This window comes from Nilaparvata lugens, chromosome 4 (genome assembly GCF_014356525.2).
Source record: "Nilaparvata lugens isolate BPH chromosome 4, ASM1435652v1, whole genome shotgun sequence".
NCBI lineage: Eukaryota > Metazoa > Arthropoda > Insecta > Hemiptera > Delphacidae > Nilaparvata > Nilaparvata lugens.
In genome coordinates this window covers 64,913,163-64,919,178 of record NC_052507.1, presented here as the reverse complement: position 1 = coordinate 64,919,178, position 6,016 = coordinate 64,913,163, and positions in this window count along the sequence as shown.

The window sequence follows — 6,016 nt, the reverse complement described above, 5'->3', positions numbered from 1 at the left end:
GCAAAAATTTACAAAATCCAAAATCTCGCCATGAGCTGAAAAGTGGTCTAATAAACTCTCTCTACACTACACTATTTAACCTTCCGGCAGTCGCGCTGTTGTAAAAAGTACAACGGTGTCAGTTTTTTGCTGCACAAAAGTATTGAATGGGGTGGTGTCAGTGAATAAGTCATCTATGCATCCCAAAACTTTCCCCCCCCCATCACTCCACTGAGTTGCAGTATCAACCGAGCAATGGTTCAATCTTTTGGTGCCATTTAGTCGCGACAGTGCATAAGATAGGGAAAGACTGTATACGGGGACTGTAAACGAACCAATAACACAGAATTGATGACTTTACTTGATGTACCTTATTGGTCTATGAAATGGTAATCATCCAAATGTTCATAAGCGTAAAATAATCCAACAAGACGGAAATAGTATATTTCGCACCTAGGGCCGAAAATGAGACTTTTCTGGCTCGAAATCGGTTTTCAAGTCCGAGGCCATAGGCGAGGACTAGAAAAGATTGAGAGCCAGAAACACATTTTTGCCCAAGGTGAGAACGTTATTTTTCGCCACACAGAAAAATAAACAATATAAATATGAGAATAATTTATTGTTTATTAGGCACTTCCGAAAGCGAAGGAAGGTCATAGCTCTAGCAATCTGAGGTAATCTGAATATCAGGAAATTGTCCAAGTATTTTTATTTTTTATTCTGATTTGTCTAAGTAACCTAAAGATTATGTTCAATTATGTAGAGGTTGAGTTTATACTTTTTATTCTTCCAATTGACAATAAGATGATTTTATTATAAATGTTTTGATTCTTGAATAATAAACACAAATAATGAAAAATTTTTTGATCAGCTGTTTTAGCACTGAAATTTGGCCAATCTGAATGTCAACGTCAACAATGCTTGTTGTCGTTGACTTCGGAAGTTTAGGTTAGAAGTTCTATCCTACTCTGAAAATCGAATTTGAATAATTTATAATATATAAATCTATTCATCCAAATAAAATGATATTATCTTATTGCAGAATACTTATTCAACTCTAGAAGCATAAACTGATCCCGTTTCATAAACCATTTGTAAACACGTTCACATCAAATCAGAATCAGCTGACTTCAAGGTTATTTTACAGCCCTAGGGCCGTAAAACTTTTACCGGCCTGGTCAGAAAACAGTCATTTTCGGCCTCCATATGACGCACGAAAACCAGCTCATTACATCCAAGTGGGGCGAAAAAGTAATTATACAATTACTTAATATGTTTTGACAGTAAACAGAGTGCATAACACTTGGAAAATTGGATGTTGTACAAAATACAACACGCGACTGCTCGTGTGATTGAGTAGGGCGCGACTACCGGAAGGTTGATAGTTAATACTGTTGGCAAGGAAAGTTGTGTGATTGCGCCACACAAGATTTTTTTTTAATAGTAGCGCTCATCGAATTTCCATCTAGCTGTTTACCCTGTTGTCAATATTTTCAGTAGCAGAAGTCTTCGGGGTGAATTACAGTATTTAAATTGGATTTTTCTTTGATAATAATTATTAATTCATTAGAATTTGAATAATTGCAATATTCCAGTAATTTCTATCTGCATATTTTCCTTCAAACAGTTCCAATAAATTTCAGTTTACAACTTCCCCAATCACAGTGTAGTGGGCTCCATGTCCTTGCAAGGTACCTATTAGAAAATAAGAAAACTTGAATGCGTAAAACAAAGAGAAGCAAAATATATTGCTATATTTGACCGAACGTAGTGAGGTCTATATTTTAACTCGGATTTTCTTTTGTCTCTCTGTATGTAATGCGATTACGGCCAAACGCGTTGATAGAATTCGATGAAATTTGGCAGGAATAAATATTCCTTTTTCTCTACTATTCCTTTTCATTAATTGTAGGTGATGTGTACACAAGTTTTTTTGAAATTTTCCATTTAAGGATAATATGAAAAGAAAAGGAATTATTCCTCCATACTCTGATATCGCTATATTTATATCATCTACTTTGAAGATAGGATCAATCAGACTATAGAATTATTCATAACCAATCAGCTGACAGGTGGATTATTCATTGCATGCATTACACAGATGTCTGGCCGTGTCTATTTCTATAAGGTAGAAATATTTTTTATGATGCGTGCCCATCAGTATCAATATTCTCATATTTGAAAAACAAATTTAATTGGTGATTGAAAATAAAATAGAAAAATGATTAAATGAGCTAAATAATGATGAAGAAATTATATAATATGCTTGATTAAAAAAATAATTTTAAAATAGTTGAGAAATATTTTTATCAGATGGAAATATTATCACGGAACTGGATAAACTAGTAGTTCTGTGAACAGGAGACCTCGCGCTCAGTAAGTTACATTGATCTGTTGTTATGTTTTCTCAAAAATTAATAAATAATTTATCAATTTAAAATGTCTAGAAAAAAACCCTAAATAAACATAGAGCTTTCTGTCCTATCGTACCGTGACGTGTCGTCCTGGAATGTTAGTGTGAGCGCTGTTATCAGGTCTGGCTGCAAACTGTCTACAACGTTGATTGAAAGACATTTTCAAGATGTTAGATGATTAATAATTCTGTAGTCTGATTTTTACTCCTCTATTGGCGTAAGAAGGAGGCTCCTTTTTCCTTTTATATTATCCTTGAAATGCAAAATTTCCAAAAACCTTGTATATACGTCGACGCGCAATTTAAAAAGGAACATACCTGTCAAATTTCATGAAAATCTATTACCGCGTTTCGCCGTAAATGCGCAACATTTAAACATTCAAACATGTAAACATTAAGAGAAATGCCAAACCGTCGACTTATTCCAAAAGAGTCCAAAAAAGTGGTTTTTGGGTATTGGTCTGTATGTGTGTGTGTGTATGAGTGTATGTGCGTCTGTGTACACGATATCTCATCTCCCAATTAACGGAATGACTTGAAATTTGGAACTTAAGGTCCTTACAATATAAGGATCCGAGACAACCAATTTCGATCAAATGCGATTCAATATGGCTTAAATGGCGAGAATGATGTCAAAAACAGAGTTTTTTGCGATTTTCTTAAAAACTGTACCAACGATTTTGATCAAATTTATAAATAAAATAGTCATTATCAACTGTCACAAGTCTTATGTCTGTAAAAATTTCTGGAGCTCCGCCCCATCTATGCAAAGTTCGATTTTAGATTCCCAATTATCAGGCTTCAGATAAAATTTAAACAAAAATTTTTGAGTGGAAAAGATTGAGCATGAAAATCTCTACAATTAATGTTCAGTAGCATTTTCATCTAAAATTGAAAATAAGCATAAAATTTGAGAAAATGTTATTATTTCAATTGCAAACTGTTGGCAACTGTTGATTCTATTAAATGATTCACTATGAAGAGATTGCAGACCTCGTATGTCTCCAGCGTTATTGTCCTGTCACCAGCTGGCTCAGATCTTTGTTTATAAGTAGACTTGAGATGCGCGTGCACACTAGCGTCAGGTGATCAATTTTCATAACGGCAAGGAAAGTTGTGTGAGTGCGCCACACCAGATTTTTAAGAGTAGCCTAAATTATGATTCAACTAAGAATTGTGATTCAACTGAATCAACAGGTGACATCAGATACTTGTGGATGAAAAAACTGCGTGAGGTCTACTGTTCACAGAACAACTAGTATTTACTAATAATTATTTATCATGGTACTCCCGCGCCAGGTAGGCTTTATTAGTATGAGCTCAGAATAAGAAACAACTTTTTTCTTTTGTGGTATGAAAATGGAGGAAAGATAGCATTATGCTATATGATGTAAGCAATGATTTAGTGTAGAGCTTTAAAATTTAAAAATTCATCAGGAGGTAGAATTCATTCGTGGGTCCCCAATCCAACTTTTTGCGATTTTATTCTCATAGCTTCGATTTCAGTTGAGCAGAAGTTGAAAGTTGTAAATACTGTGATAGAATTCCAATTTCATTTCTAAAGCCAGCACAGCAATATTTCCAAGCGTGGGCGTATGTATTCTCAGGTTTCAATCTCCAATCAGTAGATTGCAACTATCAGAGGCTCTGATTGGAGTTTTTCCTTTTCAATCTGATACAAAATTATTTATTGTCATTACACTGGGAAATATTGCAATATTGTTAAAACCCAGCAAAATACTCTGACAACGTCAAAATTATGTGATACAGAGTGATGTCATAGTGAGGTCCAAGTTATAACCTGATAACCTGTGACAGAAAACAAATATTAGGCTATGTTGCATGTGAATGAACATGCAATATCCTACATGTAAAAATATTATACATTACTCTTCGATGTTTGTTTCAATTGGGAACTGCTTGTTAATAATCACTTTTGAACAACTCAATTACGACTTTACGACATAGCAGTCAAATATTTATAAATAAAAGCTATTAGGTCCTACTCACATTTTTGTGGAGCGCTTTCGGACACTAGGCCCTTCCTCAACACTGAGTGTTAAGCGCTCAACAATGTGAGTAGAACCTAATAGCTTTTATTTATAAATATTTGACTGCTATGTCGTAGGCCTAATTTAACTGTTCAAAAGTGATTATTCATTAGTATATAGTGAGGTCCACGTTATAATGACAGTATTTGATTGACATTGGTGTTGCTATCCTTGTCTTTCATTTAACAAAACAGATAGCACTATCCTTTTCTAGCTACGCAACGTTGCCAGATTGTTTTTAACAATGTAGAAATATGATTACTTTACAAACTATTCAATCAAAATTATAAAAATTTACTATTATTAATAATTGAAAAAATATTTATTTTTGTCAAATATCTGGTAATAGATTATTTTAAAGAGGAGTGATTTAATATTGATATGACATCAGATATACCGGTTTCATACCGAGGATGGTTATGGGCCTATTTTCAATTCTTCAATTTTTCAGATTGTCATGCTTCCACTTTGTTATGTTTTGCTAACTTTGATTGAGATAAAACTAACTTTGATCATGGATAAAATAGTGTATTCAAAGGTTTAATTTGCTATCTTCTTATTCTTCCTCCATCTATATCCTCTTTTTTCCATATACATCTATACTCTGTCCAAACTGGGCATGAGCGCTGAAAGATTAAGCCGACCCTCGCTCCCCCACGCGCAGGCACACACGTCCGGCCTACCTGCGCCATTGATATACTATGAACACTAGGTAGGCAGACCGTACAGGCGAGGAGTGGGGTCCCTCAGGGATCAGTCCTTGGTCCTTTCCTTTTCCTTCTATATATTAACGACTTGCCACCACACCTTGAGCCAGCACACTGTGTTTTATACGCTGATGATGTAAGTATTTTATTGAAAAGTAACAGTCAGCATGATATGGAATCTGAAAGTAGAAGAGCTCTTCAGAAACTAGAAGAATGGCTGGCCTCAAATATGTTGGTACTAAATTACAATAAGACTATGCAGATTCCATTCAGACGGCTCGGGAAGCAGTATTGGATACGAGAGATGGAAACATAGGTTCAGCAAACGAGCAAAGGTACTTGGAGTAGTGCTGGACTCTGACTCTCCTGGCGACCTCATTTAGACCAGCTAAAAAGCAAACTAAACTCAGCAGTATTTGTTCTAAGAACCGTGAAGAAATTGCTGGATGCAGGAACGCTAGAAGTGTTTATTTTGCTGTGTTCCATTCTCTTCTCTCATACGGTGTTATATTTTGGGGCAATTCACTCTTGCAATACATATATTTAGGATTCAAAAGTGAGCAGTTAGAGTGATGGTGGGTGAATCTATTAGAGCAAGTTGTAGAGATTATTTCAAAGAGTTAAGATTCTCCCACTACCAGGTGTATATATTTTAGAAGCTCTTTGTTTTATTGATAGGAAAAGATAGGTTCAATACAGGAGAGCTGTTCCACTCATACAATACCAGATATAGACAAAACCTATAGTGTCTTTTGAGAACCTAAATTTTCAGACAACTATAATTAAGTTTGGTAATCATGCTAGACCCCGATGGTGGAGGGGTTAGTGAAATTTCTAGCACTATTCTAGTGGCGAGGAATTCGAAA